Below are 26,325 nucleotides of genomic sequence, written 5' to 3'. Positions count from 1 at the left end.
TTCATTTTGGTTTTGTTAATAATTTGCAGCTATAGTGGTGGGCATATTTGCATCACAGTTCAGTCTGGGGTGCCAGTCTCTTCTTATGACCTCTTGTGTTGACTTTGCATGTTCTCCCTGTTGTGTGGGGTTTGTCCAGATATGTCGAAAACAAGCATTTTAGGGTTTGTGAAAATTAAACTATCCATAGGTGTGTGTGAATGCTTGTTTGTCAAAAAGTTAGTAATAGACACAAACCATAATGATGAAAAGTAGAAATAGAAATAGTGTGTTGATCTAATTTGTCTTTAGGCTTGCATGCAGGGCTAGATCAAACATTGTTAAGACAAGATAAGAAAACCTTTATTAGTCTGGCAATGGAGAAATTTCCAATTCACAGCAGCAAAGTTATGAAAGGAAGATGTAGAAGAACAAAATATAGGAGGAGAAAGGTTACGGTCCACCTCTGGCCCATAGGTTTCACAAACATGAAGATGGCACACAAACTACCAGCAAAATAATTAACCCATTCTTGGAGTAAGAGGTCATCAGATTTCACAGGTTGAGACGGGAATGGTGAAACTAGATTTGTCTGTTGCAAGGTTTAAGGAAATGTTAGTATTGCAGTTGTTGAGCAATGTAAATATTGTGACAACCGATTAGTGCAACCCATCAATTAACTCAACAATTCAGGATGACACTGACCTGACTTGACATTAGCAAACGGGAAACACAATTGACAGAATGCTCTCTCTCATAATCTGCAGTATTTTTCAAACCAGCAAAGACTCATCCATATTGCCATGTGTAGTGGTCGCAACAAATTCACGTGCTTCCGTTTTTGTCTTGAGTGGCTGCAAGTCATGGTGCTGCAAGCTGAAAAGCAACCGAACTGGTTTCTGCTATTTTGGGTCCGATATATTCCGGGTTTTGAGGCCTATCAACAAGCAAGTCTTTCGTCTTGAATAAAGATTATTGGGATATAATAATAACATCAAAGTGAACACTTATCGAACTGTGGAGCATGTGATGATGTAAAAGCAGCCAGCATGAGTTCCATCGACTGTTTTTGTTGTTTGATCATGTGATGCCAGCACTTCATTGTGATTGGTTCTCATTTATTACGCATTTAACATCATAATCAGTCACAAGGCTGTATGTAGTCTTTCAAATGCATCTTATTAGGAACTGTACCACAGTGGTTGGAGATGTGACCTGGCTTTTGGTAACTGTAAAAGTCCTGACAATGGAAATTCAAGTCAACTATACTTTGTTAGTGGAAGGCAAGCAGAGGCATGACTGCTTTGGTTGATGTTGTGTGTTTTCAGAAGGTGCGACTTTCCCGACCTGTTCCCAAAGAGACACACACAGTCTGTCATTAGCTTGTAAACTGCAAATAGAGGCAATCAAACGACATGTGATAACATGTCGCACTTCTCAAATCTGGAATCGGTCAAATTATGTCTGCTTATCGGGCAGCAGGAATAATCTTTTTTTTTTAACACTCCAGGGTGGAAGGTAAATAAATGTAAATCCCACATCATGGCTTAACTTGATAAGACTCTGCACAGTCTGCAGCATGATGTTGCAACTACATGTAGTGCGCACACACACACGCGCACACACACACACACACACACACACACACACACGCACACAAGGGAATACCTCACTTAATCAGAAAAGCCCCAATTTTGGCCAGCTGTAAAGGGTGAGCAGCCCCTCCATTATTCTTCGATTTTTACAATCTGTAGAAGTAATGGCCAGGTGTTCAAATACTTGTGTCCTGAAAAACAATGATGTGTACAGACACGCATGCACACGGAGTAACAGAAAATTGAAAGATTACTAGGTAAGAAGCACGAGCCTTTAGGAGACTTGAGCGTGGTAGGAATGTTCCGACACAGATGCAAATGGTTATGCATGGAGTGAAGGAATGAGCTTATCATCTCACGTTAGGAGCGCACGGAGCTCTTACTTGGAATTGGATCCAGAGGTCGACTCTGCTTTTCAGAGAAGCTCTGGAGCGCTCAGGGTTTTGGCACAGTCACAGTCTCTTATGGGACTGCCTTCATTCAGCCAACAGCCTTTATTCGGTACTCCTGGTTTACCCATCAGCCAGCTCGCCGTAATATTTAAGAGAAAAAGAACAGGAAGTGTTTAAGAGCGCATGTTGAAAGCCCTTCAGAATATTTGACCCACTTTAAACGGTTCAAGGTTACTTTGGCCCTGCATCTGTCGCTGTTCCCCACCGCCGCGAATAAGCGTCTGCCTCCGTGAACTAAATTCCCACAACCGCCATTAATAAACTGTATTGATCTTGGTGTTTTGTGGTCTGTCGGAGACACTCGTAGCAATAGGTATATCCGCCCGGTTTGATGGTTGGTATGCTTGAATAACTCTTATTGATCTCTTGGCTCTCAGCAGCACGCAGCTGCCCCCCCCCAAAAATGTTTGGGAGCGGCATCTGTTATAATTTCACAGCAGCAGATATGATGATCTTTCAACCTGAAAGGGGATGTGTGTGCGTGTGTGTGTGCGTGCTTTAGGGCATCACCCGAAATGTCTCTGCCTGCCTACACGCACGTTGTTAGTCAGCCGCATGTTTTCCCGGCGACCGGTGAAACATATGATTTTGGATAAATGGCTGCTTTCACTGGCTCACAATAGGAAAGGTGTTGACACAGCAGTGGGTTTGTCTGCAAACAGGCTTGTGCGTATGAGCGCATGTAGGAAGGACGATGCCCGGACTTGTTATTTCTGTTGTTTTTATGATGTATTGTTGGTGGAGAGAGAGAGAGAGAGAGAGAAATAGCTTCATTATCCGCAATAATGCCAAAGTGATAGAAACAGCGGTTACGGCATGATCGTTATTGCAACGCTGACCCCCCTCTCCCAATGAATATGGGCAGCTGTATAATGAATAGCACTTTTTTTCAGAATGTCTTTGTGTGTTAAAATATTTCGCAGCTGGCTGTCATTTTAGAAAACAGCCCGGTTGGTTCAATGAAACAACGTCGCACGTCTATAAACAAAAGCCGCCCGTCTCATCTGCCAGCGCGTGGGTAATCATGCTGAGGTTTGAGTGACGCTGTCGGAGAGGTATCCATGTCACGCTGTTTATTATCGTGCTTGTTGTTTGGAGTGGTATGTTAATTTCATCCTTGTCTTAACAGTTTGATGTATATGACATTACTCTCTATATGATGTACAACAACCACTATAATGAATATCAAAATTGAACGTTGTCTTTTTAAAGGCATGATTATTTTGGGAGGGTGGACGGGGGGAGTGGTTAAATTGACTCACATGAGGAGATAACAAGATCTTATCAACGTGCAAATGGGAGAAACATATTTTCACCCCCGTCGCAGTTTTCCATCTTGTCAGTTTTCAGTGAGGGAAAACGCAGTTTGTTCATGAAATCTGCATCTGTGCGTGCCGTGAGGGAGGCAAGGTTGTAGATGCTTGTCGGGAGTGAGAAAAGGTGCGTGTGCGTGCGTGTTTCAGGCTGAATGAAGGATTTGCTGACGCAGCTTAAAATAATCAGTAGGGGAAGGATGTCGGTGTGAAACTGAGGGTATGGAGTCGGGCTTGAATACACACTGATTGTGCTGGGAAGCTTCCTGTCAGTACAGTCCACACACACACACACACACACACACACACTTGAGCTCTGTGCATTTGTTCGGCAGCATAAAACCATTTGTTTGAATTTATAACTCCATATCATCTGTTCCTTCAATAAATAACAACAGGAACCAGCCACCCTGCCTTTGTTTCGGGCGCAGTGTGCTGAGTCAGCAATGAACTTGGCATGGCTTAAAAAAAAATTGATTCTCTGCATCACTCTACCAATCTGCTACTTCCTCGTTCTTCCCTCATCAGGACGCTCGGAACGCTTCACCGCATGGCGTCTTTTTAGGCGTACCATCTTTTCATGTGTCGTTTTGAAACACATCCGCCCATAATCAACTCAAACTGCTGGCTCTCTGTCCCCCTACACGCTGTCAAAAGATGAGCGATAAAATGAGGAATGTCGGCCATCAGGGTGACATCGTACTCCACGCTATGTCGGCGAAGCAGGTGAACGACAACATCTGGCATATCAGATGCGACGCACGCTTGCCTGATTCATGTCGGCGAGAGATGAAGCGATGCATCGGGAGGACTGGGGTGAAACGAGAGAGAGAGAGAGAGAAATAAACACGCCGAGCAAGAAAAATGCACACAGCCGAGCCAAGCGGGTAAGGTCAGAGTTTAGCTGCGAGATGACTGCTGTTCATTCGTGCCAGATGTTCCACATGCTCTGATTGGGCAACAGATGTTCAGCCTGCAGTGGTTGCCTGACGGAAATACTTGCCACATTTCCCTATCTTCCGTTTCAGGTATTCCAGCTTTGATGTATGAAGATCGATGACAGTGACAAATCCCTGTCGATTTTTATGTGCTTCTGTTTTGCATGATGTCCACCGAGACATCATTTTGTTGTGCGTATCACTTTAAGCTAAAAGGAGACATCTGTTTATTTTCGGTTTCATCGTTTCATTCTGGCGCTCTTCGCTGGTACCGCTGAGTGACGGCAGTCAAAAAGTGCCTCCGTGACATGCCTGCGTTTGGCTAACTCTGCCTTTTTCTGTCGGCTGTTGTCTATTTAAGATTCCTCTTCTAAGTCCACGTTCTTTTGATTTCGAGAAGCCTGCTGAAAAGTCGCATCCCTGCGCATTGTGGGGGCGCCGGATATAATGACCTTATAAGATTACCCTTATCAGGATGGCCTTCCTCATATGTTGAGACATTTATACGTTCATGATTGGTTCCAGAAAATGGGGAAGTCTGACATTTACGACCCTTGACTCGGAAAAAAAAGTGCAGTGGCCACTGTGAGTCAGAGTTCCTCCTCGCAGACTCAGAAAATTAGTCTGCTCATACGCCATCTACATGCACTTGTCTGACCTGGCATGACTACATGATGCTATGTAGCTACTTCCCCTCTCGATGACGTATGATTACTCCAGTCACACTAAATGGAAGGTAAATGTCAATGTTCTCAGTTTTCTTAAAGCCATCATAAGAACCACAGGTCAAAATCATCTTTATTGGCCAAGTATGTAGAACACACAAGGAATTTGTCTCCGGTATAACACGCTGCATTAGTATCATCGTAAGCAAGGACATGACAAATAGGTATGCAAGGACATTTCGTAATGTAAGTGAACCGTAGTGCGGTGGTACCACCCAGTGACAACTGTGAGACAATGTGCAAAGTATCAAGCAGAGCTAAAGTGAACAGTGCTTGAATACAATACGATGACAGTTGGTGCAGAAAATCATTGAACCATTTTAGAGTGACCAGTAGCAGTATTTGTAGTACCGGAAGAGTGACTACGTCAGTGACTGTTTAGGGAGTTGATGGCTAGAGGGAAGAAGCTGTTTAAGTGTCTGCTGGATTTGGTGCGCATGGATCTGTAGCGCCTGCCTGAGGGGAGTGGCTGGAAAAGGTGGTGGGCAGGGTGCGAGGGATCCAGGAGGATTTTCCATGCCCTTGTCTTGATTCTTGCAGTGTACAAGTCCTCAAGAGTGGGTAGGGCGGTGCCAATGATTTTTTCCGCCGTCCTAACTGTCCGTTGAAGTCGGATTTTGTCCTTTTTTGTGGCGGCCCCAAACCAAACCGTGATGGAAGAACACAGGATTGATTCGATGACTGCCGTGTAGAACTGTCGTAGCACCTCCTGTGGCAGCCTCAGGAAGTACATCCTCTGCTGGGCCCTTTTCAGGATGGAGATGGTGTTGACTTCCCACTTCATGTCCTGGGAGACTGTGATTCCCAGGAACTTGAAGGTCTCGACGGTTGACACAGGGCAGTTGGATAGTGTGAGGGGCAACTGTGGAGAAGAATGTTTCCTGGTCATGGACTGCTATGGCAAAATGTGGTAACCAATTTGTTTAATGATATCGCGTTCTGCTAATGAGCTACTAGCTTTGCAATTAGCAAACCTAGCATAAGTTCAAATGCTACATTTTCTTTCCCCTTTTGTTCAAGTCACTTTTTAAAAACTATCCCCCACATTGTGATTGTGTGCGTTACGTCCAGGCTCTCGTCATAAGTAGGAGGGCACTGTAATCTGTTTACAACGAATCGGTTCATCAAAAATTATGGCCAACCTTTTGGTACATCTCATAACAAGCTTTTTGAACTCTTCACAAAGTGTCTACAAGCTCTATTTCGGTGCACCTAATAAATATAGTCAATCATGAATTAAATAAACCGTGAATATTTAACAATGCTACTTTACCGCCTTAATGAGATGACGAAATAATAATGGTAATCTATAAACAATAGAGATTTAGATTCAGTCAGCTCTGTGGAGCCGTATTGGGGTTGGGCGGGAGGGGGGGGGGGTTCCATCAAATAAAATGAGGGAAGAAATAGTGGCTGGTTTTTGTTGTAAAATTCCATTGGCAAAATAAAAATCTTTTTGTGTGTGTGTGTGAATAACCCAAGGCCATATACCGGTAATTAAAAAAATAAAATAAAATAAAATACTTGACCCCTCTAGCCACTGCAACAGCACACCAACCACTCAGCAAACACAAGAATGTGAAAATCTGTCGATCCCTTCCTCCCTCATGCTCAATTTCAATCTTTTTTTTTCTCTCGGGCAACATCCAGTGAACAATCGGAGCATTGTGAACAGAACCATCGGTCCTCCTTTCACACACTTTTGTTTTTCTCACCCCTCCTTGCCCCCCCCCCCCTCGCCCTGTCTGTCACTCTTGTCTGCCTCCTTTCCACTCGTCATGTTTGACAGCGGCGGTGACGTTTGACTCGCACACAAACGCACACGCACGGCCTCCTGTTGCGCTTCAACTCGTCCGTCTAGTCTCCGTGGTCTGCACATGTGCAAACCACATGGCTGACACGAAACCGGCTGCGGATGTTTGTGTGAGTTGATGAGTGCATCTTTAAGAGCAGATGGGTCTATATAAAGACGAGCGAGGGCGATAACAAAAGACCGCTCATATCCTCTGTGAAACAATCGGTACTGGAGCAGGCCGCTGTAAATAAATAGGAAAGGGGCCCAGCGAAGGCAGCGAGAGAAAACAAGTGTAAGAAAGGCTGCACCGTGTTCTTGCAGGACGCCAGAGAATACAGGTTGTATTTGAGCGGCCCTCATGCGTGGCCCGAGAACAAAGAGGGGAATTAAGGGGCTGAACTAAGTGAGAGAAAGGGATGGAATGAAGCAAAACCTGGAAAATTAAAATCACCCCCCCCCCAAAAAAAAATCTGAAGTCGTGCAACCCCGAGTGTGTATGCGCTTGTTTAGCCTTGTCACTCTGTCTCCCCTCCCGGTCCTTCCTTCCCTCTCCATCAGCAGCTTGTCTATGCACGTAGGCACACTTGGTTGCTACGGTTACAGAATTGCCCCCATTTTTCTGGGTTTGCAAGGAGCATGGAGGAAAACGAGAGAGAATAACGTCCATTTGTCTTCCTTCCACTCGAGTTTGAACCCGATAGATTAGGGCTCTTCCTCTGCTTTTCACCGCTTTGTTTCTCCGCGGTGTCGTTGTTTGTTCATCTTTTTTTTTTTAAGGCTGAGTGTAAATTTGCTTTTATGAATACGTGAGTGCAAGGAGTGGATTGTACAGCTATTAAAGAGAGAATGCTTGTGTTGTGGCATTTATACGCGTTAAAAGTAAGCAAATCACTGCACTGCACCCCACCATTCACTTCACCTCGCCTAATGCTGTTTTAATGAAGCCATTCATCAGCTCGTCTCACTTGAATCTGCATTGCACACACACACGCAGCCTCGAACTCGCTCTCCTCTTTTCTTCTGCATAATGTGAGCACGCGGTGTTCTCCCCCCCCCCCCCCCCCCCCCCCCGGTTGCCATGCGGATGCACCAGTTCTGCCGTTCCCAGCATCCACCCTGCTCCAGAGGGAGGATGAGTTTTCCCCTTCTTCTCCCGGTGTTTGCTGCCACACATGCCGGCTTGTTTTAAGTGCTGAGATGGAGATTTGCTGCTAACTCGTTTTGGATGTGAGAAACATTTTGTAGTTTTCTTTCCCACAAGCATCAGAGATAATCTCTCACACATGCACGCAACTCCCATGCACAACAAGGCACACGGCGCTATAGTTTCGAGTGGTTTAGAACAGTGGGCTCGTGCGTCGGCATTCTTATTTGGAAGCCACCAAAATATTCAACCTTTGTGGTGCGATACACAACTCTAGAGTCGAGTAGACACGCCGTCCTTCGGTTGGTTGACAGAAAATCATAATTTCCCTGATGGAAAAAGGAATGGTGGAACGGAAAAGACGTAATGGGTTAATTCAGAATGCCTTATGCAGTGTCAAAACAAAATGTTGGGCTTGCGAAAAGAAACCATGTGTGAATCCATTCATCCATGTTGTTCTCTACTCATTATAAGTCTTGTGGCTAAAGAAAGCCTGATCATTAAGTATCGTCATGGTGATCTTGTGACCCAAGCATGAGGATGTATAAGAAGTGGCATGAGCAAATCGTCTGCGTTTGTTTGCACCCCATGCAAATTTTAGGACCATTTTCTCTCTGTCTGTCTTCCTTTCCGAGTTCAGCGTCTTGACACATTTTGACAACACGCTGCCTCTTTTTGTATGCTAAACTCGATACATCATGAAAACTTACCAATTCTGCCCCAAGGTTTGCCTCACTTCACAACTTGGAATCACACGCCCATCCCTGACGCATTTTCAATGTGTGGGTGGTGTTTGGGGTGTGTCCGCATCATGAAAACGTTGAGCTCTAGGACACGGTTGTACATTCAGGTCTCGCACTGGTAAATGGCATGAAGTCGATATGTCTATATCATCTCTGAAATATAAACTCCCAACTCACAGTTCAAAAGTCAATGTCTTGGATCTGAATTCATGACGGTGGTGATGATGGCCTCATAGCCCTTGATAAACAAGTACAAAGGGGATACAGTGTCTCGGACTGAAACACAGCTTAATGATACATTATGGAAGAACTGTATGCTCGGAAATGCCCATTTATTGATAAGAGCGGCGATTGCTACAAGGCCAGCGCACCCGTTTCTCATGAATGTGGTCAAACGTGTCTTCAGGGGAAGCATTTCATGTACACACTCGTCTTGCGCCTCATGTTTGGATGTGGGTGTGGTAAGCATGTTTGACTGAAGTATTTCTTTGTGTGTCGGAAGAGCTCGTCAGTGCAGGTGCCAGGAGGGCCGTTGAGGAACTCGCCGCGCATACCTGGCGCCCGATATTTATCTCGCAGGTTTTGCAGGCGCCCGTTAGCGTTCGTTACCCTCCACCCCCTTGTTGTTTTGCATGCATGGGGTAATAACTGTGTGGTTGTGTATGTGTGGAGGACACACTAAGAAGTGCTGTTCTTTTCTCATGCGTGTCTAAGTCCTTCTTGAGGCAGTGAAATATGTGCTTTATTTCTCGGAAACGTATCATCCAGCGATCTAGTGACGCCGATGGCTATGTGGTCAAATGATACCGAAACTGTCGAATTCAAATCTCTGCCTCGGCAAGTTAACGAGTGAAGATATGTGAAACTCGCCCTTGGGCTCACTTTTAAAATTACAATTTAGCGGTCACCGAATTAAGTGTAGTGCATTATTTTTCAGACTGCAATTTGTTTGGTGACCTATTTTTAATTGATAGGGCGACTCTTTCTCTCGCCAATGTTTGCGTGTTCTTCCAAACCACGTTTCCGACGCCAGTGAAAAACGCTGCCGGGATAAGTTGCCATCACGTGGTTGCAACTCTATTCCAACGTTGATGTCATGGAGACTGCAAAGTATGTAATGGTGAAAAATCAATAGTGAATATTCGTAATGACCACTTCATCGACTGTGCTCATCCCCAATTGACATACAGAGATGCCATCCTTATTTTTTTCTTTCTTCCCTCAATTAAATCTGGACTCACTTATGTGATTGTGTGAAGCACACAAAGCTATTTTACATCAGAAATGATTTACGCTTACAAAATCCAACCACTATCTTAGTACACTTGCACAATAAACTCAGATCCAATAGAAAAGCTGTGTATTTCTTTCATCCCACAAAAAACCTATACAGATGGATTTTTTTTTCTTTTTGACAATTGTGCCGGTGTACCCCATTTGATATACTCATTGGAAAATATCGAGATTAAATATTTAAAAAGATTTTGATGGAGTTTCTCAGTGCCTGTGCCAGCACTACTACTAACTGAGCTTTCCAGACTTCAATGAACTGCATCAAAAATTCTTCCTGTCTGGCGCCCTCCCCTGCGTCTTTTATCTCTGCTTCCACCGTTAAGTATGCATAATTCATATGCTTTACCCCAGAGTTGTTTTACGTTGGTAAATACTGCAGCGCGTGCCGGTCCGACACTCGCTTGTAGCAGCTGACTTTTGCATTTGCGACAATTATCAATCTCTGAGTTGAACAAATCATCAATCAAATCGGCTTCTTTCATTCCAATGACATTTTCATACCAGAAATTTGATCACGTGCGCCACAGCAGGTTTGTTGTAGCCACGTTCCCAGGCTTGTTAGCTTGAATTCACCGCGCACTAGCTGAGCTAAACCGTATAGATGGAACGATTCCAAGAGGAAAACAGTAGCAGCTTGCCGTTACTACACAGTCATTACACAGGCTAAACCGTCATGTTGCCAAAACTCCCAGTACAAGCATCTCAACTGAGCAAGATAGTGTGTGCGTAATTCGATTTCATTTCTTCCATCATACCTGATAACAGAAATCATCTTGCATGACTCATTGCGCTTTCTTAATATCTGGACCAAATGATACAATAAGTCATCATTGTGATGATGTAGCAGAGCACACTGAATCTGCTGTATCTCTTTCTCTCCACTGTGTACCAAGCCCAGTGTGGAAGGGAGGGACCTTGCGCCAACCGGCACTGTGGGACTCCCCTCTCGGATTACGGCCTTCGCCTCCCATCGCTCTCCCTGTGGTGACACCCCCCCCCCCAACATTCCGACTCAGTCCGCGTGCTTCAAACAGAGTGGAAATGGGAACACCCCCGCCCCTTTATACAGACTCATTCTCACCGCGCAGTGGCCCATGAGGGGCAGGAGTTGTATAAACTGACGGCGGCATTTACTGTGCAACTCGTCGGCCGCAACATGAGTTGGACCACCTCGATGCCATTGATCGAATTTAAGAGCTGTGTAAGCAACTCTGCCTTTTAACCGTCGACGGGGAAGTGATTTAATTTTGTCTTTATGTGGGAACCCCCCCCCCCCCCATCAAAATCAATGATTATCTTGACATTTGAACACGGCTGTTAAGATTTTTACCTCCATGGAGTACTTCACTTTCATTGTCATGTCATTGTAACACCCTCTTTATCATGAATACATTTCCTCGCCAATTGACAGGGAGGAATGACATACCTCCTATAACAACATATAAGGCAGGGGTGTCAAACTCATTTTTGACACGGGCCAGATTTTAGTTACCGTTTCCCTTGGAGGGCCGTTATAACTGAAAACGTATTTTTAAAAAAGTCAACAATAATGGTTTATTCATCTTGCTTAAGTAACTGTCATGAGGGGGTGGGTAAAAAGAAAATACAGTCTCACTCTTATTTATTACAAATGAGAATTTTGTTTGAGATTTTAGCAAGCATCATTAAAGTTGTCATCTTTGATTTGCTTTTGCGGGCCATATAAAATGATGTGGCGGGGCAGATCTGGCCCCCGGGCCTTGAATTTGACACCTGTGATATAAGGGACGAGGCATCTGTTTTGACTTGAGTGCACGTTGTCTTAAATGGTTCTTTCGCCTTTATAGAGCTACAAGGACATGAATGTGTCATTTTGATGGACAAACGAAAACGCCACGTTGGCTCAGAAGTACTGGTATTCCTTTAACAAATATTTGACTCAAAATTTGAGGAATGCCGAGTCATTTTGTCATTTGGAGTGATATAGCAATACACTAAATCACGCAAATATTATGGGCACTTTCTTGCGGTGTCGTATGCCCCCGCGTATCATTTAGCATATTGATACATCGACTTGTCACGGATCTCTTGGTGAAAAATTCCTAAGTACAACTCGGCTGCGTTTTTCAGTCCTTTTTCGAGGTGAGTTGACAGTTGGCATAATGGAGAAGAACACAGTGTTGGAGGGGCAAAGCCCTTTGGCGCAACGGACCTTAACATCAGTCACCCCGTTTCATTGACGACGGCAGAATCGCGAGGCATTTGACTCCCCCATCCGCACCCCTCAATTACCCTGAATCATTCTGCTCCCACTCCCCTCTCGGTCATCCATCTCTTTCTCTCCGAGGACAGTGGTGTTAAAGGTGGCAGTCTCTGACACACAGCGGCACTCACACAGCCACTTACTGTGTTAAAAGGTTGCAGTGGGTGGCAACAGGCTGAATGCGTGTGGGACTCTTGTCATGCACTGGTGGTATTCCCGTGAAGGAATGGTGTGGGGGGAGACTTTGCCACTGCTCTAGCCTCGCCTTTTAATTAATTGTTATCTCGCTGTAAGAATCTCAATACTTAGAATCCCAAGAGGGGGACTTTAGTTTCGACTCTGGGCATGGAGCAGAAGTGGAAAAAAAAACGGGCCTTCTTGTAAGGTCATGCTCACATCCTGTTTATCTAAATGCCATCCCTCTCAAACGTTTGGAAGATGGAGGGATGTGGCACAACCATTTTTTAATTTGTATTGTTTTACACATTCATCCATTTTCTGATCCTCATTATCACAAGGGTCGCGGGGGGAGACACCCTGAACCGGCGGCCAGCCAATGGCAGGGCACACAGAGACGAACAACCATCCGCGTTCACGCTCACACCTCGGGACAATTTGGAGTGTTCAATCAATCTGCCATGCATGTTTTTGGAATGTGGGAGGAAACTGGCGTACCCGGAGAAAACCCACGCACGCCCAGGGAGAACATGCAAACTCCACACAGGGAGGCCGCAGCTGGAATCGAACCAGATACCTCTGCACTGTGAGGTCAATGTCCTAACCACTTGACCACCGGGCTTTTCCACACATTCATGTGAGATTAGATTTTGATTAGGTTAGTTGATATTTATTGGCATTGGGCAATGTATGTACATATATGTTGACTCAAATGCACTCAAATTGCCTTGTTCACACGATTATAGGTCAAATCAATCGCTATTAGACTTTGTGGGTGTGTGTGTGGAGGATGAGGGCTGGCGCACTGCATGAGACAGACCCCTATCTAAAAAGTACCAATTTCAGCATGCCAAAAAGATGACATAATTCTTGATCCTTGGGGTATTTAGACAAAAGTGTTGTTAAGGAATGAAGTTATCATATTCTGGCAATTCCTTGGGTTAACAACAAATTAATTCACTTAGTTAAAAAAAAGGGAAATCAACTTGAAAAGAGCTCAAAATACACTGTGAGCGACGACTACACAAAGACAAATGCAGTGTTTCCAAACATACTTTTTCCCCTCCCAATAGTAAATCCTTCTAGATTTAAGTAAGCCCCACTTGATAAAGAACACGTGCGCATTTAAATTACAACATAAAGATATGGCATTTTGGGTTTAGTAGCTGAAGTTTGTTCATTTGACATGTGCACTTTGTTGCGCAACCGAGGACAGTTCTTAGTTCCTTAAATGACAAAAAACGGAAAGACAAAATCATTTTTGTCTTTCCGATCTCGGGGCCCAACAATGTCATACATGTTTTTTTTTTAAGCCGCGAATGTAGCAAATGATTCCTAAATGAATAAGTTTTGCAGTGAATGAGCTGAGGCAAGCCAAAAAGCTTTTGTTTAAAGTGGAAAAACAAATTCGACAATTTATACTCATGTTGTCCGGATTCACGGCTTAAGGCCCCAAGTTGGCGGACGTAATGCTGCTATTGTTTAACTGTACAAGACGCTGACACTCGCTGCCTATTGTTTCCAGCGTCTTTGTCAGTCATAATGGTCAGGGCTCAGTGGGGGCTTTACAGTATGTGTGAGTCATGTCCCTGCCTGTATCCCTCTCCATTGTGTCCAACTCTCGCTGTGGAAGACAATGACGGCTACTGTCGTCGTCGTCCCCCCCCCCCCCTCCGGTGTCACAGCTCACATACTACATGTTCCATAGCACGCTGCATTGCTGGCATCGGACCAACTTCCACAGCATAGAGGCCATTTTGAGTTCACGGATTATTGTCTTGTCTTTGGTGCAAGAGGGAGAACGGGGTTTCTAGCTGAGGGATAGAGCAAAGGAAAGATGAGGGACAGATTTTTGTTTATTTATTTATTTTTTGTGAAGGGGTGTTGGAAAACAAAACAAAAAAAAAAGAAGTAAGCACTTGCGTGGAGTGAGTGAGAGAAGAGCGACCTCTTGATGTCTTTGAGCTCGGAGAGTCAGAACAGCGGGAGTCTCCCAGATCAAACGGGCTTCCTCTGCGGATAAGAAAGAAAGGCTGGCCAACGGAGAGAAAAACACCGGCTGCAGAGAGATAAAGCAAAACAACATGACAGTCTTTTGTAGTCTCTCACAGTTTCAAAATAAACTCTGCTAATGACGGACTCGCTTGTCTACTTGACCATGTTTTGGTCCCCTGAGCACGTGACCGTCGTGCATCTTTGAACAGGTGTCGGCCACATGGCTTTTTCTCCCGGCTACTGTGACCTTTGACCTCTTCGAATCCCGGCCTTGAGCAGACGTCGGCTGCGGTCAGAAGCGGGCTACGGTGCTCAATTATTAGGTGTGACACACTGCCTCCTAAATGAACTCCTAATAATGATCTCATTACAGGCACAGCGTTCTTGGTGGAATAGATAACATTCGCACCACTCGAGAGGCGCAGATGCTACCAGCATAGTCATTCCTCGCATCAAAACAAGCGGGGGTGATGTTATTTGCTTAGAATTCTTATTTGTAAAAGCTCGGATTATTTTTGAACCAAGGCTGTATGTAGAAATTGACATGCCGGGGTGACACTTAACTTGCGTCGTCGTAAATATTGAGCATAGAGTACTCAACAACATTTCTTCAGTCATTTTGCCGTTTCTGTAATCACGCGATGGTGGTTCCATTTCTTGATTGACCCGTCGTGGAATATCGTTTCCCCGAAATGTTGGTTGAATTCCAAGTAGTACAATTCGAAAGGCATTCAAAGATCCACATTCTGCAGTGGTTCTTGTTTTCTTGCCGCACTGTCTCCTGGATGAATAACGTGCCGAGAAGTAATTACCGGAGATCTCGATCTAGTCTGTTATTGTTGCTGCGTCTTGTTCTGACTGATGCCGTCGATGCGGCCTGATTTTTGAAGGTTTCTGGACTCATTTGAATTTGAAAAAGTGCCACAAATCAAGTCAAGCAGAGCTGAGAGCCATACTGGTGCGTGCGGTGGGAGGAAAAAAAAAAATCATGTCTTGTATGTCATTCCTTCCATGTGCTCTTGAGCCTGAGCAATCCAATCATCTTGTTCTTGTCAGCAAGCGGCAACTCTATGTATGCGGATATGCATTTTTATGATGCTGAGATTACACCGGGCACGTGAAGGTATTGTGTCTTTTGTCACTTGCGCTGATCGAGCGTGAATTATTCAGCTCCACGTTGCAAAGCGCAAAACGACCGCTGCTTTCCCTTTCCTTCCCTCCGTGTCGATTCCCCCCCAATCTGCTTGTCCGCTGTCTGCCCAGAATCGGTTACACCTCTCGGCCTTTCTCGCGCTTCCTGTATTCCTAAGACCTGCTTTTTGTTTTTGTAGGGATTTCATTCCTGACGTGTCCACTCCCTTTCTCTCCTTATTTTCCCTTTTCTTTTCAAGCCTCTTCGGGGTCATTTAACAGGGTCACGGCTAGGAGGGAAGGGTGTGACCGCCCATGGTGGAGCGCCCTATTGTGTTGTACCGATTGAGACACGTCCTGTCTTTGAGGCAGATCTCACACATGTTGTGGGGAGTCGCCAACTTGCCGTTGTTCCACGTGATACTACGCTGGCGAGGATGATTCCGTGGTATCAAAACTGTCCGGTCGCCAAACGCAGATAGCTTTTGTTAGTGGCCAAGTCGGGCACCATCTTCCCATGGCATCAAAGGCTCCGAAACAAGAATATGAAACCACAATTTTTAATCTGCAACTCTTTCCGAAGCGGATTATCGGCAACGCTCCACCTCAGGTCAAAGATGAAGATTCGGGTTCTGTTTTGAATGGATAAAAGTCTCGTCGCAGAGGGTCAATGATTTTTCGCTATGTCAACAGTGTAGTTCATGAATACGAGGGGGCGTGTTGTTAATTACTGCATCTGTCACAAGGTGAAAGATACAATCCAGGATACAGTTAAAATGACTCATCCGTGTGTTGTTTTGCTTAACCAAAGCCAGTGAGAGAAAGGTTGTCAAGCAGGTTAGACACGAGGTCAATTCATACTTTCCGCGCCGGCATATCTGCCGGTGGCATCGGTCCATGTGATGTCAATATTGTCCGTCCACTAGGACCCCACTGCGGTTCTTCTCCTACTCAGTTTCTGCGGGCACAATCTATCCTTGTTTTACATTTTCCTACTTTTCAGCAAATACGGGAGACATAGGATCTCTCTTTGTTTTCGCGAGGGCGCCGTTTTGACGGATAATGTGAGATCCCTGACCTCAACCTCCTGACCGTACAAAAGATCGAGAGGAATGGATGCAAATAGATTCCCTCAGACTGCAGTTGTTTTCCATTTTCAATTCAGTTTTTGTTACGTTACATGTGTTTTGATTCATGTCGCTACTGAATTTTGGAATATGGGAAGTTGCCTGTTGCGGTGCATGAGATGATGACATTTGAGCTGCCGGGACAGTCATGCGGGTGGTATGTGTCACGTAGCAAGGTGATGGTGGAGCCCAAAAAGCAGGCAGGAGAGAGGAGCAGGGTGTATTTGAAGAATTGTATTTAAAACAAAGAAAACTAAATCCAAAACGCACAAAGTCCAAAGTATCAAACAAAAACCATGACTAAATCTAAAACATAACAATGAACTAAAGATGACAGAAAACAAGCGCAAACAGCAACACGCGTGACAGTAGCGAGAAGCAATAATGACCCGACACCGAGTGTTCGGGCAGGAGTCCTTTTATACAACTAATTACCAAACGACCATCGGGTGTGCAGCTGCCGGGGGAGCCCTACAGCGCCACCTGTTGGTCCCTAAACCGAATCGTGACAGTATGTCAAGACTGCAAAGGGGAAGAGGTTGTTATGTGTGAGAAGGCCAAACAATAGCGTGTATGCGTTTGTGCACTTTAGTGGGGGCGAAGGCTGTTTTTACCATGCAAGGTTGTTCTCAGAATCACCTCAGGTGGATATTAGTCACCTCGCATCACTTTACAAACCCATAAATAGTGCGGGGCAGTGTTTGCCCCCTTATTAGCATTGTGGTGCTTTACGCAAGGCGAGATTTTTAAAGCTTGCTTAAGGCTAATTTGAGTCTTGTGAATTGTGGAAACATGAGAAACGCATATTAAGTGAAGCTATTAATTACGGGTGGTGAGCTCACATTTGGCCTCCCGTTGGCCTGTCGGTTTTACTGTTATCAGCTTCATTATCGCCCTTGACGTTTTTTTCGAGAAGACGATCTCTGACATGTTTCAAGTTTTCTTACTTTTTTTTGGGTGCAAAAATCACACTGAGGTGTCTCAACTCAATATCTTGGGTGAGGGGATTGTGTAAAGACCTAAATTTTATCACGGCAGCAACCACAAATTATTGGACTCTGATAAAGAATGTGGTCATTTGCCCAAAATGTTTTAACCAGTTGGATTTGGCTTGGTGCATCACGGCAATTCAGAAAAAAAAAATTGTGTTGTTGTTGTTTTTATACAAACCCTTCCACAAATCTTTAAGGCCTCTTAATGCAGCACATAATCCTGTTAGTTACATTTTAGTTCCACATAATTCATAATTTTTTTTTAATACCATCGTTTTAACTTCCCGCACAGTTTTCAGTGGACAATGCATAAAAGATGCAAGATGCAAATTAGAATTTCACCTTGGCTTACTGTGGTTTACAGAGGAATAAGCCTTTTCCCATCTCTTGTAAAGCTAATCTTCATCATCTTACTGTATGTAAATTCATTTTCAGCATGCATTGGTGCAATGGTGTCACTGTGTGTTAGCTTGAGCTGTGTTATCCAGGTATGTAATGCCGCTGTTATGATTGCAGTCGTTGTATTCATTCATTCATCTTCCGTACCGCTTGATCCTCACTAGGGTCGCGGGGGGTGCTGGAGCCCATCCCAGCCGTCTCTGGGCAGCAGGCGGGGGACACCCTGAATCGGTTGCCAGCCAATCGCAGGGCACACAGAAACAAACAACCATCCACGCTCACATTCACACCTAGGGACAATTTAGAGCGTCCAATCAACCTGCCATGCATGTTTTTGGAACGTGGGAGCACCCGGAGAAAACCCACGCAGGCCCGGGGAGAAGGTGCAAACTCCACACAGGGAGGCCGGAGCTGGAATTGAACCCGGTACCTCTGCACTGTGAAGCCGACGTGCTAACCACTGGACTACCGGGCCGCCCTGCAGTCGTTTTAAGACTGTGAAAAAGTTTCACAAAAAAAGAAAAATCCCAGCCGAGCCTTTGTCTGATTTTTTTTTTCTTCTCTCTCTCTCACCCTGTTGTTTTGTGCTGAGGTGCAGAGTTTCCTTCGAGCCTCTTCATGCAGCTTGCCCCACTTTTTCCTTCCCCTACTCTCAATGCGCCACTTCCAAAGATGCTCTGATGGGAGCGGTGGATTTGAGGAGAATCTTGATCGAGATGCTTGAATGTGATAATCATCATAGGTTCAGAGTAGTGGTGTATTTAAACATTAAGCTCCCCCCCCAGGCCCGTGATAGTACTTTGTACACCGCAGCATAACATTCTCAATGGAACAGCATTAGACAGGGTGGGGTTGTTATCATCTCATAGGCTCATTTTTAGCCGTATCTCACATGCAAATCGAGGACTGATGGACTGTAAGAGACTGTTACTGGTATACAATGGCTCGGTTTTGTATTGGGTAGAGAGCATGACAAGACTCCCAATTGTGAGGTTTATCAAGCAGATCACACCCATTTTTTACATTTAATTCTTGTAAGTTTTGCTGTGGGCAGCCGTCCTGGTCTTTAATTCGTGTGCATTGTACTAATAGCGTCAGATGAATGTTTATTTTCTACTTTTTCCCGATAACAAAGGGGAACCATTCTTTTTTTCTCATGGCATGCAGATGAGCATCACCACTTGACAGCCGTCAGCAGATATGACCCTTTTGGGTCTCTCCGCTTCTCACTCGATCCTCTATCTCCCTTTTTAGGCGCATGTCCGTTCAAATGCTGCGATAAGAATCCGCCCCCCCTGCATTTGGGTACACATGTCACATACACACCCATGCATGTAGTCTTCTGTCTGATTGAACTTGTTTGACACGACTGTCGGCTTATAGATGGCGACGTTTACACACGGTGTTGCATTCAGACAGCTGGTCATTTCCCCTAGCAGCTTGTTGCTGACGAATCAATTTCCGCAAGAAGTAAAATACAGTGGGGGGCGGGGGTGGGGGGGTGTTAAACATGTCAAATTACGATTTAATCTACAGAAGGGGGTGTTGCGCGCCATCCCTCATTCAGTGGAAATATGACAAAACGGTTAACGGCTAATGGACATGGGGCTGATCCATCCGTCGCCCGCCAAACGACGTGTCTGCACTTTGAATGGCGTCTGCTCCCACCCATGGCTACTTTCATTTCATCGCATGTCTTATAGATAAACTCCGTAATGCTTGATGCAAAGACGGTGGAGGCTGACACACACACACACACTATCATACGTGCGCGTGCACACACACTGAGACGGGCAGACACACTCAGCGGGCTTCTTCCCATGCTTGTGTTCTGGATTAGTCAAATCCCCTGACTGTCTGCTAAGCTGATTAATCAGGGTGTTATGCACTGGCCATTTGGAAACACTGGAAAGAGTGCACACATAAATATCCACGTGGGCGCACACCGTGTGAGACAGTTTAGCTTAATATTGTCTCCGCCGCCGATCCGGGATGGTATAATACGTGTGAGCAGGTTCGCTCAGGTTTTGATCCTTTCAGCGAACCTTCCCAGACAGATGGCACTGATCACTGTACGGTCGTGGTTCGCATCCCTTCGGCAAAGTGTGTGTGTGAGTGATGGTGAGCGTGACAGAGAAGGGAGCCCGTTGGAAGAAATTGAAGCCCAGATGGCCGTGTCCGTCAGAGACAGGAAATAGAGGTGACACCAGGTGCATGGTCATGCGGGCAAAATGGAACATCATTATGATTCTCGTTTTGCGAATAATTACACCGTGTGTACACTACAGGCTGAGCATTTTACTCACCTTTTAACCGATATATGGGAATGAAATTATTTGTCCTTATAGTGTTTAGATTGAATTCAGAGTTTCATGGAGTGAATGAGGAATAAGAAAAATAAGACGAGCCTTTGATGTCCAACTCAAGCCATGTGTGAAACAACGTCGCTGGTGGCGCGTTTCTTAGTTCCCATCCGTTCATTCTCCAAAACGTTTATCCTCACAAGGATCACGATAGGCAGGCCCTGGAGTGGTCACAAGCCAATCACAGTTTTTGTTTTGTTTTTTTTGGTGGGGTGAAAGCCCTCTGAGTATGTTTGTTGATTATAGCCAAGCATTCCATTTTGCCTCATTCGCTCATTCAACATTCTCTTGTCGTAGACAATGCACAGAATTCCCCATCTCCATTGACATTTAATATTGGCGAACCACACGGTAAGAAATTGCACATATGAATACATGAACTGCAGTCTATTTTTTTTTTTTTTTTTTACAGTCTGTGCATCTGAGTGAGAGGCATCCCCCTCCTCCCTCCCCACTTACTCACCCTCCCAAAGAATGGGTTAGTGGAGCAGGCGCTCTAAGTGGGTGAGCAGTTAGTTAACTTTTGATAAGCAGGCCTTTTCATTATGCATAGAACCCCCCCACCCCCACCTCCCCTGTAAGAGAGGAATCGGAGCATGCGATGGCGCAGGAGAGTAAAAGAGAACATTCCACAGCAGCAATACTCTTGCCTGGGCTGAAACTGATCTGAGACCAAGTTCTATTGTTCCAAGGGTTTTATACCATTTGGTTGACATGGGAGACTGACCTCCGCCGAGTAGTGCTGCGACCTCTGACCCCCTGACCCGTAGCCCTCTCTCGGGCCAAGGAAACCCCGGCAGGAAGTCCACACGGCTTAGAGCCTGGCCCACAGAAGCATCGGCACCCTTCCGAGTGCAAACATCTCCTCTTCCCCTCTGCTATCTGAATCCTGGAGCCTATGAAAAGGTTAATGACCTTCTGGCCTGGTCACCAAGGTGAAGAGAAGCGGGGAGGAATTTGCTCCTGCTGATTACACAGCCCCTTCTGTTGCTTACTCCTCGTCATCTTCCCTACCTCACCAAGCTTCTTCACGCCCGTTCTTTGAACCATTTACATAAAAATGAAAGCAAAGTATTGTTCTGATTTGAGGATCAAACTTTGGCAAATTTGTCACGGCCTACCAACGATGCTGGGAAGCACTTCCTGAAATTCTGCTCCCACCATCCATCCGTATTTGGTCATCAGCGCTGTAATTGGTGCAGTGGGAGTGTTTGTTTGCGGTTCATAAAAGTTAGAGCTTTGTTTCCATTCCTGGTGAAAATAATCCCTTCGTTCTCAGTTCTCCATTATGATGAACGAGAACTAACAAAAGCACCCGAAAGACATTCATCTGAAATTCCCCTCTGTTACTTATTTTCCTTGGTCGTAGCACACACAAAATTCCCCACTTCTCCATTGTCCTCATTTTTGCTTTTCATATAATTGTCAGGCCTGCTCTGGTTTTGACACTTTGGCAAGTGTTCCATGTCGAGAAGTCACCGCACTTGTTAACTTGCTTCTTTTAGACAACACTGCGTTTCCTTAAATCTGTGGGATTTGGGTGACAGGCTGCATGCCTTTCACTCGCGTGTGTGCATGTGAATGAGTGCATATGTGTGCTTTCAGAGGAAATAAGTAGAACCAAGAAAAAGAAATCATCTGGAATGGTTCCATTCCAGCAATACTTTCCCCTCCAACACTCACTGTATGGTAACTCTATCTTTTCCTTCGACTCCCACTCTTCACATACTGCTACGTGTATGTGTCTCGATAGTGAAGTAGTATTAGTAAGGCATGTCTGGAGCTAATAGACACCACCCTGCTTAAGAATCCTTCTAGGAAATACTACCTGTAACCTGAGGCTACCGACCCATTCAGCTGCCTTGAAATCTACATCCAATTTCGGACAATCTGCACTCATACAGTACATACTGTATACAGTAGAATATACATTCCTCATTCAACCCGCGAAACCAAAGTTGAGTTTTTTTTTCCTCACCTAATCGTGAGGAGCTTTACAGCTGCCTGTCTTTATTTATTAATTATTATTAATTATTTTTAATTTTAAGACCCACACGCACTACACCAGCCTCTGTGCACATGCTTCCTGTAGTTGTTTCAGAGTCTCCCACCCCCTGTGCTCTCTATGGGCAATGAACTGCTCCCACTGACTTCCTGTTGCGTCTCTTCCTCTGCGGAGGACTGAATGAACATATATTTCACTGTGACGCCATCACTGCACCCCCCACCCCATACACACCCAACCCCTACCTCACTTAACGCCCCTCTATTGCCATTTTCATTGTGTTTCTTTGATTCGCTAGAGGACAAGAGCTCACGGTGGTATGACTCAAATTTATTCACGCAGGAGGGGATTGGGCAAGATGGTGACTACAGTGCTGCTGTTTTTATTTCGTCTTTATTGGCTAAGTATGAAAAAAAAAAAGTAGAGAGAGTCTTAATGTAATGGAAGGCTACCATTAGTGCAGTAGTACTGACCAACAGCTGCCCGAACGACACGGCGAGTCATAAATCAAAAACAAAGTGACCAGCGGTGTGATAATTACAATGCAATGACACTTGCAGAGTGATGCTGATAAATTGTTTGCTCCGTTTAAAATGACCGAAAGCGCAGCAATTGTGATACAACACCAAATGTGGAATGATACAAAACTTTGACCAACTGAGGCCCGACGGTCTGCGCTAATTGGCCGCAACCAGCAGAGGCGCTGTTGAGTCACAATGAGCTCAGATTGTTTTTCGGTCTGAAGAAGTCCAACATGACGGCAGAAATTGGAAGTTAAGCGTCATCCGAATGAAGCAAACTCCTGCAGGGATCAGAACTCAGCGCACATAAATTCAAGCAGCTCACCTTTTCGAACATTTCCTGCCTGCTTGGTTAGACTGAATGTGCCACACTGTTGGACATCACATGGGGAAAAAAAATCCATCTTATGGCAGCAGGAAATTAGCGTTTTAAACCCCACTCACACAGCGTCCAAATTGGCTCAAATTGGCAGTTGCATTGCTGTTAGATTGTGTGCGAGTCCAAGCCCAGGGTAGAAGGAGCGCTTGAGGCAGTAAATGTGTCTCTTGTGTTTGTGCCAGCTCGGTGCCGCCATCGCTTCTGAGCAGGCTTAAAAGTAATTTTCTATTTCCTAAAAACAGGCGTTTATATTGTGCGGTGCGGTTCAGTTTGCTGCCGCTTCTTTTGCATTTCTAAAAGTAAAACATTGTGTAGGTACCACCAGAAATGAATTCATGCATTCATATTGTTTGGTTGATGTTCGTCAAGGAGACACACACGTGGTGGACAGATCGATTGGTCGACCGAGAAAAGAAGCCTTATTTTTTTTCAATGTCATGTCAGAGGGAGCGGAACATCCATTCTGGACTCCACCCAGAGTGTTTATGTGACAGGCCCATTGGCAGCGCCTTTATTTGCCTCAAAATGTCCAACCGCACGGGAGCATGCATCACGTCTGGCTGATTTGAGGCAGCAGCCTTAAATCTCAGACCTTAGGAACCAGTTAAAATCTCTGCCAAAGACAATAGACCGTCTTTCAGTCCGAATTAAATGCTCAAGTGAACATGAGGTCAGTAATCTGTCACTTTTAACGATGAATGAAAACGTAAAACAAACATATAATACATTTCGTGTTTGTCTTTCGGCCCACGCTCGGTCCAATGCACGTGAACTGCACCGCGACTCTTCTTCTCTTCATATTCCCTTCGGAGGGCCACAGTGAGCCGTCGTCAATAATGCACGATCAATCGGTTGGTGCTGTAACATTTTTTTTTTAGTGAAAAAGACTGTGCTATAATCTCTTCTGCAGACGTCCAGTTATGTGGCCTTTAATAGACCTTGCCGCTTGATAAACGGTCCGCACCAGCAGTCTTCTACGCCTTCGGACAAATAGATCATAGGTCATGTGAAGGATAGCCAATGTTTGTGCGACCGTTGTAGGCTGTCAATAGAATCACACCATGAGAGCAAGAGTACACCTGGTTGAGTGAGACAGTAATGCTGACATGAAGGGGCAGCGGTGGGGTCGGGGGGGGGGGGGGGGGGGGGGGGGGGCATCTGTAAAGCACAATCCCAGATCCAGTTTGCAAGATCTGCTCTCATCTGCCTGGAAAATGTGACTGGGCTTTCTGGAGGGGGTGGAGACGCCACATTCCACTTCACATCCCACTTCTTTTTGGCTGAAGGGGATGATGACCATTACAGAAGGGACGGCATCGACCTGCACCGTGAGCGTCTGGCCTCCTCTCTTTTTTTTTTTTTTTTTGTAACGCGCCTCTCTCTGTACATGGATAAAGATGCAAAGGCTGACTTTTTTTTTTTTTTTTTTTATTACGCAAGGAAAAACGGCCAGCATCAACAGTGGGTAGTTTAAAGAGCTCACGCTTCCCAATGCTTGAGTCATATAGCCATAGATTTTCGAAATAGAGTGTGCTTTTTGGAACACCTCCGTGCGTTTCAGGCCTGGGATGGAATTTAGCCCCTTGAAGCTCACGCTATAAAAACCTGAGAGACCCGCACTGTGATCGCAGTGTAACTTAAAAAGTCCAACTAAGGCTGGACTGCGATGCTAGTTGAAATGAAAATGTTTTAATTTCAAAATACATGGACAGGAAATAGTCAAATCATTGCCAGTGAAAGCATTTATAGCAAAAAGGAACATTTTAGCCTTCAACTTTTTAGCCTTTGACTTATCATACATAGGCGGCCCAGTGGTTAGCACGTTGGCTTCACAGTGCAGAGGTACCGGGTTCGATTCCAGCTCCGGCCTCCCTGTGTGGAGTTTGCATGTTCTCCCCGGGCCTGCGTGGGTTTTCTCCGGGTGCTCCGGTTTCCTCCCACATTCCAAAAACATGCGCGGCAGGCTGATTGGACACTCTAAATTGTCCCTAGGTGTGAGTGTGAGTGCGAATGGTTGTTCGTTTCTGTGTGCCCTACGATTGGCTGGCAACCGATTCAGGGTGTCCCCCGCCTACTGCCCGGAGACAGCTGGGATAGGCTCCAGCACCCCCCGCGACCCTAGTGAGGATCAAGCGGCTCGGAAGATGAATGAATGAATGAATGAATTATCATACATATTAAGAGAGGATGGTTGACGGCTCAACAATATAGCTAAACTCACCATGTCGGTATCAAAACAAGTTACATATACGGTTATCGTATATATATACATTTTCAGTTTGATGGTTATTTGTTGTCATCGGTACACTCTTGGGGACACACACATCTCAAGTGTCACAAGATTGACTGTTTTTTTTTTTTTTTTTAACGAGGACTATGCTACATCTCTCTTATTCCAATCATAATTATGTCGATTGTGTTAGCGGTCGTAATGTTGCTTGTCAGCTGTAAAACCTGCCTCCCAGCCACCACCATTTGATTGCGGTCCGCTCGTAGGAGTGCTGCTTTTCGGTTTGCGCCGTTTGTGCAGTGCGGAATGCGTTGTTGTTGTCCCGTGACAGTTAATTGCAAGGCTGTCACCTTGTGGTTCTGTGGTCACAGGACTGCAGGCTGACTCCATTCCTGTCAGTCACGGTGCTGTGCAGTGTGCAGATTACTCACAAATATGCGCGCGCGCACACACACACACACACACACACGGGCCATTAACGCATGTTGTCAAAGCAAATACAACAGGTTATTGGCTCAGATGCTGACTGTGTGTGTGTGTGTATTAATGTGAGAGGTTCCTCCCTGGTTGGTGGCACAGTGTTTGGGATTGCGTAGGACTGTGTGAGAGACATGTTGCAGATGAAGCGTGTGTGCTCGCTCGGGCACCTTTTGAGAGATTCCACTTCTCTTTGTGGTAATGTGGAACTGCACCCTCAGCTATAAAGCACAAAGGCAGCATCAAAGAGGCTCTTGGCGCAACCGACGAGGGCCTCTGCCAGAACTGCCTGCGAAATGTGCACTGCAGT

At 45.3% G+C, this 26,325-nt stretch overlaps 1 protein-coding gene across 1 annotated transcript in view; it reads left to right on the top strand.

The window, feature by feature from the left end:
* srgap2 (SLIT-ROBO Rho GTPase activating protein 2) overlaps positions 1–26,325 on the top strand; it is a 52,031-nt gene that overhangs the window by 1,566 nt on the left and 24,140 nt on the right. The gene's annotated exons all lie outside the window — the stretch shown is intronic.

This window comes from Hippocampus zosterae, chromosome 9 (genome assembly GCF_025434085.1).
Source record: "Hippocampus zosterae strain Florida chromosome 9, ASM2543408v3, whole genome shotgun sequence".
In the NCBI taxonomy this organism is placed as follows: domain Eukaryota; kingdom Metazoa; phylum Chordata; class Actinopteri; order Syngnathiformes; family Syngnathidae; genus Hippocampus; species Hippocampus zosterae.
Note: the sequence above shows the minus strand (reverse complement) of the source record. Positions and strands in the feature narration are given on the sequence as shown.